Raw genomic sequence first — 10784 nt, 5'->3', positions numbered from 1 at the left:
ATGCTACATTTGTTTAACTATGTAAAGATGTCTTGCTATTTCACCTTGACTGTTTAAGGCATCTGATTGGTCTAATAAAAGGCTGAATGGCCAATAGCTAGGCATAGGAGGGATAGGTAGGCCTGGTGGGGAGAGAGAAAAAGAGAGCCAGCCAGTCAGCCAGGAGCCAGCCAGCTGGGGACCAGACAGACAGACATGGAGGAAGCAGGAAAGTAGGACATACAAGATGAAAGAAAGGTAAAAGGTCCTGAGGCAAAAACGTAGATGAAGAGAAACATTAAATTAAGTTATAAAAGCTAGTGGGACAAGCATAAGATAAAGCCAAGCATTCATAATTAATAATAAATCTCCATGTCATGACTTAGGGGCTGACTGTCTAAGAAAGCCTGCTACAAAAGCTCTAAAATGTAAAACTTTTTGAATAGCATGTTGGTGTTCAGAGAAGGCTTGTATTTCAGGTTTTCAGTTCAGGGGTGTTCTACCCACATCCCAATTCATAAGCCAAAAACTCTGGAAGGTTCTAAGAGTTTAAAGAACACGCTCAAGTCCAACTATGACAAGCACAGGATTCGATGTGTGTACTTTCTGTCTTTCCTGCCTCTGCTATGAAGCTTTTTTGTGCAGCCGTGACAGCAGCCTGTGCTAAAGCTTCACTTCTAGAATCAAATATCCTGCTGAAAACCTCCGGTGGCTCTTCAACGCTCACTTGAGGTAAACAATCCAAACTGTTTAGCTGAACAACTAAGACCCTTGACAATCTGACTCTAAGAAGACTTCCTAGGCCCACTTTCTGCCACTCTTCCAGTGCCCTGAGGTTTCCCAAGAGGATGCTTTTGTGTCTTTGTATGCATTGTGCTTGCTGCCATCCTGCCCTGGCCCTCTTTTTCTGCCTAAAGAATTCATGATTGTCCTTTAAGCTCCTTCAAATGTCACTTTCCCAAAGAAGCTTGCTCATTCTCTTCTAGCAAAATATCCCTTTCTCTACTTTCTCTAGTATATTCTGTGGGCTTCTGTAGGAGCCTTTTTGGCCTTGTCTCTTGGTCTTTTGAGGTCTACAAGCAAGCCTCAAGGACAGGCATCCTATTTTACTTTGCATCTTCAGTTCCTAGCACCCAACAGCACCAACATTTTAAAGCTGAACAGACTTAATCCTTTTCCATAGTTGTTTTCAGTTTTTTGAAGACCTAAGGTCTTACCCACACTCTACTCTTGATTTATGCAGGATGAACAGTCTCAAATATTTCATTTATTTCTTTTTTTTTTTTTTTTTGGTTTTCGAGACAGGGTTTTTCTGTAGCTTTGGTGCCTGTCCTGGAACTAGCTCTTGTAGACCAGGCTGGCCTCGAACTCCCAGAGATCCGCCTGCCTCTGCCTCCCGAGTGCTGGGATTAAAGGCGTGCGCCACCACCGCCCGGCTCATTTATTTCTTAGATAGTCTCATGTCCAGATTCCTTAGCTGATTATCTGCTTCCAGGTATCAACTAGTGTGTGTATATATATTCCTCTTTTTATATATGACATGTGGGGCAACAGTCAGCAGCCTAGACATAGTACAGCCAAGCAGAGCAAAGTTTGAGTTAGGACTCTGATCTGTACGTGGAAGGAGCGCTCCCTATACACACTGGCCTGTGTGCGATCCAGTTCCAGCTTTACCCATTCCCTGCTGGCCCCACAATAATCTGATAAGGTATGTGTTCTTTCTCCTGCTTTAAAACTTAGGATCCTAGCCATCTGGTTAGTATCACAAGCCCAGAGCACAATGAGCCTGTGGCCAACTGATACCTGTAAATCATTTCAACATCAACTGCTGTCAAGCTATTGTTTTTTCCAGTTACCAGCTAGTGGCAGACTTCAGGGCAACCAAGGACAAAAAGGATCAGTGTCTTTAGAAGGGTACGAAACCAAAGCACAGAGAAAAGGCATGTTGGATTAATGACCAGCTCCCCAACAATAACAGCCTTGATCTAAGAGCTTAGGCAGAGCCTGGAGTTTCTCAACCGCGTAGCTTCCTGGAACTATTTTTATTTGGTATTTTACAAGAAGGGGGAGAGAGAAGTGTTTTAGATAAACAGTGGGGTCCAGGGCTCATCTCTGGAAAGCACTTGTGTTATCGGAGTCTGCTTATCAAATTGTGCCTGGGTTCCAGGGAGGAGATAAGGAAACTGCTTCTCTAGCCTGTGGCTTGGGAGGGAGAGGGTCCTGCTGTTTATCTCCTTTTATAAACATCTATTGAGCAGAAGTTCCATTCCTGGGGTGAGGTGTGGGGCCCTGGTGACCGTGAAGCTCCCACCCTCTAGAGCATAGCAGACACCCATTTTAGTTAAGGAATGAAAGTGTGTGTGCTGGCTACCAGGACAGCAAGAGGAGACCTACCCACCCCCAGGTGAGGATGCAAGAGACATTCAGCATTCCCAGGGAAGGCACTCCTCGGTCATGAGTAGGCGTTAACCTGGTGAAGATAGCAGAAAGAAGAAAACTTCCAGGTATGGCAAAACCAGGAACAGAATGAAGTTTTGCTTAAGTGTGGGAGGAATGACAAGCAGCTCAAGGCTGAAAGTTCCAGAGTCTGGGGAGGTAGACCTTGTGACAGGTTTAACTGGTGAGTGTTAGACCTTGTGGCAAACACGTGCTTTATTTTTGAACTTCAACTTACCACGTGATCTTACTGCACCTCTCTGGGCCTCTCTGGGAAAATGAGTGTTAAGTATTTTCTTAAGAACGAAGCTCTCCGCCAATGTAAATAATCCCAATCAGACTGAATCAGACTGAATTAAAGATGTCCATGTTTAATGGAGTGCTCCTGGACCTGGGAAAACATGGAGAGGGAAAGAGAGAGAGAAGGGGAGAACCCAAGAAACCCGGAGACCACGTGTTCATTCTCTGGGTGGGGGGGAGTTTAAGAAGCCTATGGGAGTGGTCTTGACCTTCTCTGGGGAGGGGTTACCATTTGGCAGGCTTTCTTGACCCTCCCTGGGTGGGCTTTCCCAGAGGTGGAGTTTGGACTGAGGCAACTCCCAAGGGAGGAAGCTTATGCCAGGAGCTGGGGTGAAGCCCCCAGGCAAACAATGAGGACTAGGGAAATCTAAGGCACCATTTAACATATGGTATTTCTGAGTAAAGACATCCAAGCCTGTGATCTATCTACCATGTTTCAGGTTAACTGAAGTGATATTTGGGCATCATGGTGATCTTGTACCCAGAAGTTGCAGGCAGAGTATTCGAGGTCTCTGTTAAAGCTTTACACCACTTGCTAAGCACACAACACGTGTAGGACTTGAAAAAAAGTAGATTACAATCCCTGTCTGGCAGGTGCACTGTGATTAATGCCATTGGAAAGAGTCAGATGGTGAGTTGTGGTCACTGAGAGCTAGAGCAGAGCCTGCCTAGCTGGCTTGGAGGACAGGGTAAGGCTTCTTGAAAGAGACTGTGTTGTGGTAGGCCATAGGATGCAGAGTATTGCCAGAGAGATTGATCAGGGGCATTCCAGGCAAAGGCAACATTAAGAGCCTAGCAAAGTTTGCCAGAAACTCTCCATCCGTTCCCTGCACCTTCCCCTTCCCTGCTCACTTGCTCTACCTTTGGAATTCTCAGCTGATATTTGAGATTCTTCACAGCTAGCTCATGGTTCTAGATCTCCTCTACATTGACCCTCTGTTTTGGCCACACAAAACTACTTGCCATCTTCTAATTGATTCTCTTAGTTTTTACATATATCTCTGTGTATTATATATTTGTACATATATTTGTGTTATATATTATATCTATCCTTATTATGCCTATCTACACGAGGTCCCATTCCCTTAACCCCACCTCAAGCTTCTAATGGCCTTTTCTTCCCCATTGCTGAAGGCCCATTTGAAATCCCACCTTGCCTTCGTAACCCTTCTTAGGTCTCTTCCACACACAACAGCATGTTGATTATATATCCCTTGTGTACTTACATTTTTCTGTCTTATTTCATAGTCTGTCACCACTGGACTCTAAAAGCCTTGAGAAGTCCATGCTATGCTGACATTTTTCCCAATGGTCTTAAGCATGGGACCACTCAGTAGTAACTGAGAGAACCAGCTCCTCAGGAAACATGTGGGCTCTGCACACACAGAGTGACTAAGTGAACTTCCTGAAACTTACCTCAGGGCAACCTGAATTCCTGCTTTATCGTTATTTGGTTAGTCCTGCAATTGTCTCCTCAACTCAAGCATGCATATTAGCAGGCCAGGTCACCTCCAGTTCTAGCATCAGAAGTGGTTAAACTTTGACATCCTCCTACACACATCTGGTGGGTGGCGAAGGATGAAGCTGCCTGAGAGGTATAGGCAGAGTGTAAGGAGCATGTTTGAGTCTAATGAATAGATAAGAAATAAAATCGGGGTTATGGTGACACAAGCCCATCATCTCAGTCCTAGGAAGGTAGAGGCAAGAGGATCATTAGTTCAAGGCAACCTAAGCTACCCGAGTTCAAGGTCATCATCCAATGCTATCTGGTTAGACTATTTCCAAACAAAACCATCTAACTTAATGGTCCTGCAAAGAAAATTTGTGAACACGGCTGGGCCAACATTTACCAAGTTGTGATGTAGGTACACTGTTCTTCCTTTACAGAGGAACAGGCTTAGAGAGGCTTGGGGCTCAGAGAGGTCTAAGTAAGCTGTCAGTCCTTTTCATGCGCTATTTCACGGAGTGAGGGCTAACGCCTTCTCCACTGTGTTGTACCTGCCAGTTCACATCACAGTTCTTGTGAGGGGACAATAGGCCCAGAGTTCCCAGCAAATCAGATTTAAAAACCTTCCAAACCTTCTTCAGGTCCAGATTTGGAACACAGATGATAGGTTTTTTTTAATATTTATTTATTTATTTATTTATTTATTTATTTATTATTTATACAATATTCTGTCTGTGTGTATGTCTGCAGGCCAGAAGAGGGCACCAGACCTCATTACAAATGGTTGTGAGCCACTATGTGGTTGCCAGGAATTGAACTCAGGACTTTTGGAAGAGCAGGCAATGCTCTTAACCACTGAGCCATCTCTCCAGCCCCATATGATAGGTTTAAACTGCCCATTTAATGACCCCAGACAGCCTCGAAGCAGAAAGACAAACAGGAAGATGTGAGTGGGGGGGAGGTTACCAAGCCCGTGTCCTTGCCGCTCCTTTTCCCACCCCCTCCCTCTAAGTACCAGAAGCCATGCTTTTTCATTGCCTTCACCAGCTCTGCCCTGGATCATCAAGAACACAATAAAAGTAAAATACCGTTCTTTCAATTGGCAGTGACATAACAATCACTCCTGTTTGCTAATCCTGCTGGAAGGCTCTGCCAGGTTTAATTCCTTAATGTAATACACAGAACATCAGACCTGGACTTTCTAGCATCCTTTAAAAAAAAAAGCTTGTATCTTGATTAATTTGCCTGTTTTTATCCTTCTCCCACTGCCTCTGTTCTTACTTATGACCCCAAGGGTTACAGCATCTGTCCAATTTCACCCTCCAGCTGCTTCCTGAGCTTTAAAGCCCATTGATCACCTCTTTAAAAAAAAAAAAAACCCAACATTAAACAATGAACGACAGCTATGATGGCTGTATCCTGGGATGGTGAGTGTGGAATATAAATGAAGCTGCTGTGTCCAAGGAAACCAGGCTCACTTAAAAATATTACAGAGAAATGCATTTCACATGTGGCTATCTACTGAGTGACCACCGGGAGGAAGGAGCAGGGAGCCTTTTGAGACATGTCAGAGATGCTCTGGCATCTAAGAGAAAAGCAGGGAGTGAAAGAACAGTATGTAGCTTTATTTGCCTTTTAGCAAAGTAGTACCGTGTTGTTCCCCCCTCCCCCGCCAGCCTCATCCAGCACTGGAGCTACAGGTGTGAATGGCATGCCTGGTTCTCAAGGACCCTTCAGCCTAGAAAGAGCGTTTACAAACAGCCAGCTACAGGTCTTTTGAAAGGCTGGAGTGTTCTCGGACTGGAGATCAGAGTGATTCGAAAGATGAGGGGAAGTTGATGTGCGAGAGGTTGTTTCATGGCAAGGATCCTAACGCAGTTCTCAGCTTGGCGCTGCAACCACACACAAAAGGAATTCTGCCAACAAACAAAGGGGCTTGCAGCACACCTTTCCCTCACGGGGGCTCCAGCTGCCTTGATTTCAGCCTTGGACACACTGAGCAGAGAACACAATCACACCGGCCAGAGCTCTGACCTCCAGAGCTAAGAGCTGATCAGTAGGTATTGTTTAAAGCTGCCAAGGTTGTGTTAACTGCTCGTGCAGCAACAGCACTGCTATCATAGCTATTAATACACTTCCTTCCCTGACGAGGAGCATCACAGATTCAGGCTGTAACTATCCCTAGGTACTAAATAAAATTCCACTGAACTAAAGAGGAAGTGTTAGGCTCAGGGATGCACACATTGTGTCTCCTCTGCTTTCCCGAGGATGAGAGAAGATGAGAGAAAGTGACCTTACACAGAAGGATACCTGGACAGAGACTAGCACCCATACTCCCTTCAGTACTATATTCCAGGCCCTGGGCCCAGGAGTAAAGCAAGTAATCAGCCTCAAGGACCCCAAGCAGGGGCCAGAAGGATTTCCTTCCAAGGCCCTCTGCTCTCCAGGGACATCCACAGGACACCTCTTATGACAATAAACTTTTTCTACTTGCAACCTGTTTTTGCCTGAAAAGTCTTAGGAGAGCTTGGATAGCTAGGTCTATAAAACAGGCATACAAATCAAACATTTTCATCGTAAAGAAATTTATTTTGCAACAATTCTTTGTAAACATAATCTTATCATTTATCAAAGACAAAAATAGATCACTTTTATATAAATAGCTAAATCTCAGGGGAGTGTTTGATACTGCAGGATCTCTAGAAGCTATATAAAGCTGGAAAAAGAGAATCAAGTTCATAAAGTTGTCTCTAATCTTCACTCCCATCCCACATGCATAACACACCCCCCTATGTCCCACCCTGCACACAAGAATTTAGTTCTGAGTGATGTGTTTACATCCATGACAACCCCAGTAGAGCTGCAGTCTCAGGATTTTATTTCCCTATAACTCACTACCTATACATAAACTCTTTTGTGGCTAAAGCAGAATCTTTTGCTTAAAAGGTCTTTGAACTCTATTTATTAATTTCTTAAGAATTATTTTCTAATGTTTTTGACATAAACTGTTCAAGCCAGCCATTAGAAATGCTTAGAACAGTTAAAATCCCATTGGAGTTCTCCCAGGGACATGCCCACTCCTAAGCCCCCAACAACCTCAATTTGATGGGACGTATTTGTCTTCATGCAAGTCTTTGTATTTTTATTATGGGTGTGTCCCTCAACAAGGCTGGCATTTACTTTTAGTATGCTATCAGTAGCATCATACTGCTTAACCCATCTGTCCAGGCTTTTCTGAGACGTCTCCATGTTAGGATGTACTATAGTTCAAGATCAGGGCTCTCTTTAGGCTCTGCAGGTCCTAAGCCCATTGCAGCACACAGGCTTCACAGGAAGCCTGTAGGAATCCTTGTGTGTGGTGGGTGTTTCTTCCTCGCCGGTCTAGAAGCCCGCCGCAGAAGCCCAGTTGAACTGTGTCAAAATTTTGTCACACGAGTTTCCTATGCTGTGAGATTCTACTCTTCTCTTGATTCCTTCTGTCTGTTCAGTTGGTTTTTTGAGACAGGCTGGCCTAGACCTCATTATGTAGCCAACCAAGTTCACCCTTAAACTTCTAATCCTATTGCCTTCACCTCCTAAATTCTGGGTAACAGGTGTGTGCTATCATATCCAGCATGATTTTTTTCTTTTAATGATTCAAAATATAAAAACAAAGCTGGGGATGTGGATCAACAGGTAAAAGTATTTACTGCGTGAGTCTGACAACCTGAGGCCCCAAACACAGGTAAAATGTTGGACGTGGTAGTGACCTCAGCGATCCCAGCACCCCCACTAAAAGATGGAAGGCAGAAACAGGGCAGTGAGCTGGAGACTCTCAAGCTAGCTAGCTGGGAGTATGCGGCAGGTGCAGCAACAGAAACAGAGAGTCTGCTTCAAACAAGGTGGAAGGAGAGAACCAATGCCCTAAAAACCGGCCTCTGACCTCCACAAGTGCAATATGCACATATGTGCCTGCTCTCTCCTTCTCCTCTTACCCTGTCTCTTCTTCTTCCTCCATACACAATAAATAAATAAATAATAAAATTTCAAATGTCAAGCCATTTTTAGTTTCTGTCCAAACACGAATAGGAGGGGCCAGATTTAGCCCAAGGACAACTGATCTTGCTCCAGATCACTCATTTTTTTTTCCTTACTACTATCTATCCATTCATTTAGAAATACTTATAAATTGTCTACCAGTAATCGTATACATAAACTTACTTTCTAAGTAGGTAAAGCAAATCATGTTACCCAGTAACAAGAAAAAAGTATTAACTTGACCTTAGAGGAGATTACATGGCAGGCCGTGGGTGCTAATGGGGGTGGGAAAGATCAGCTGGCCTTGAAACAGTGGGTGAGAAAGGAGCTCTAAACAGGACTGCTCAAGTTCCTATGGGTGTCCACCACTTAACGGCTTTGGGTTGGGACAATTCACTTGTTCTGTGCTTCAATTTTCTTGTCTCTAAACTATGAACCACAGCACTGCTCACTGCACACACAGGCTTGTTGTGAAAGCCAGGGTCTCGTGAATGGGTGAAGACAGAACACGTGACGCACCTGATGCGTGCCTGGCTCATAGTAAAGACTGGAAATGCTTTGCTGCTTAAGATCATGGAAGACTGCATGAAGGCAGTGCTAAGTAGGGGGTTTAAGCCAGAGAGAGAAGACCCAGACACACGGGGGCGGAGAGAAAAGTATCCTAAGATAGAGAGTATATGAGGAAGCCTATACAACACAAAGGGCAAATTAGAAAACACGCCAATCAAAGATGAGGAAAGGATAGTGGGTAATAAATTAGGAGGGAAGCCTGTGGTTACACCATGGAGAGCCTTGAATGCCAGGCTGAGAAGTTTGGATTGTGTCCCGTTGCTAATGAGGTCTTATTAAGTTTTATGAACTAGGAGACATGCTGCCAGGATCTGGCAGCTGTGGGAGGCAAGTTGGAGAGAACACAGCCTGGAGTTAGGTTACAACCCCTATAGTTACTTTATTGGACCTGGATAAGTACAGGAAGTGATTTCAAAACCATGATTATGATCTGGCTCTTAAATGCTTCCTAAAAATTAACGTGTGGAAGGCTTGGTCCTCGGTGTGGCAATGTTCAGAGGTGGGACTTTGGGAGGTGATTGGACCATGAAGGATCTAACCTCATGAATGGATAAATCAATGGAGAGATTCAAAACTTGATGGGTCCGGGGAGGAGGGCTTTGCTATAAAAGTGAGTTCTCTTATTGCTTCCTTACCACACACATAAAAGCAAATGGGTAGGGGCTGGCGAGTTGGCTCGGTGGGTAAAGCACTTGCTGTGAAAGCATGAAGCACCCCCATTAAAGCTTGGTACATTGGCACACATCTCAACCCCAACACCTGGGGGTGAAGACAAGTGGATCTCTCCCTTTCACAGGCTAGCCAGCCTAGCTAACCAGTGAGCTCTAGGTTCAAGAGATAGTATGGAAAGCAACAGAGACACTAGATCTCAACCTCTGGCCTCTATAGGCACACATACACACAAACAAACACATACATGCATGGAACACACAGCAACCAGCTAAAGTAACAGTGCAGGGAAACTTCTAAAATTGTAAGCGCCACTAAACCTTTGCTCCTCTGACTTCTCTCAAGCATTCTGTCACAGTGCAGACAGCAAACTAATGCAGCTACGATGGTTCTACCCCTAGATGACTGGCAGCATGCTGGAGCTATTGCTTGCAGCAGTGAACCAAGACAGAGGAGGTTTATGAAGTCACTATTTACTTCCTAACCTGTGAGGCTGAAGGGCTCCACTTGGAACTGTACTAGAAGTGGAGCCTCAGACAAGCAAGTCTGAGCAGAGGGCGGCTGAGAAAAGCCAAATGCCTTGAGTTAATCCTTCCCACAACAGGCATCTGATAATCCCCTATTCTAAAGAGCTCTTTATTCTTTGTTTTCTTGTTTTGCTTTTGAGGCAAAACGTTGGGTCTCAGTATGTAGCCCAGGCTGGATCTGAGCTGGTGATATTCTGTCCCAAGCTCTCAAGTGTTGAAAGTGCCACCACATTTGAAAGAGAAGAAAACAGAAACCAGAGATGGTAAGGTCAGCTCTTAACTGCCTCCCGGGATAGCCTCAGCACTTCACCTCACAGAGACCAGAGGCTATTCGGTGAGATTCTGGGAAATTTAGACTATTTACACCTTAGTTGAGGTTTCTATTGCTGTGATGAAACACTATGGCCAGAAGCAACTGGGGGAGGAAAGGGTTTTTCTTTTGCTTACACTGAACAGCCCATTACTGAGGGAAGTTAGGGCAGGAGTTCAAAGCAGGAACCTGGAGGCAGGAGCTGACAGGCTATGGAAGGATGCTGCTCACTGGCTTAACACTTCTGATTTTCCTGAATATCTTGGGCACAAGGACCCTTCGCACGTGCTCTCAAGAAAGCTAAATTAGTAGGGAAAAGACACCTCAGATCACTGGCCCCTCAGATCTCAGGGACCATACATTACCATGGACCTCAAAGAAAACCAGTTCGAAGCTCTAATCTAGATGTGCACGGAACTCCTACGTCTTGGCGTCTCTTCCCTCTCTAACAGCATCACCACCATAATCCTGGAGCCTCTCGTGCTCCTGTGAGTCATGCGTGCCACGCCTTGACACTTTTGCCTGTCCC

Source organism: Microtus ochrogaster, chromosome 10 (assembly GCF_000317375.1).
Source record: "Microtus ochrogaster isolate Prairie Vole_2 chromosome 10, MicOch1.0, whole genome shotgun sequence".
NCBI lineage: Eukaryota > Metazoa > Chordata > Mammalia > Rodentia > Cricetidae > Microtus > Microtus ochrogaster.
The sequence above is the reverse complement of the archived record's forward strand: the minus strand, read 5'-3'. Positions refer to the sequence as shown.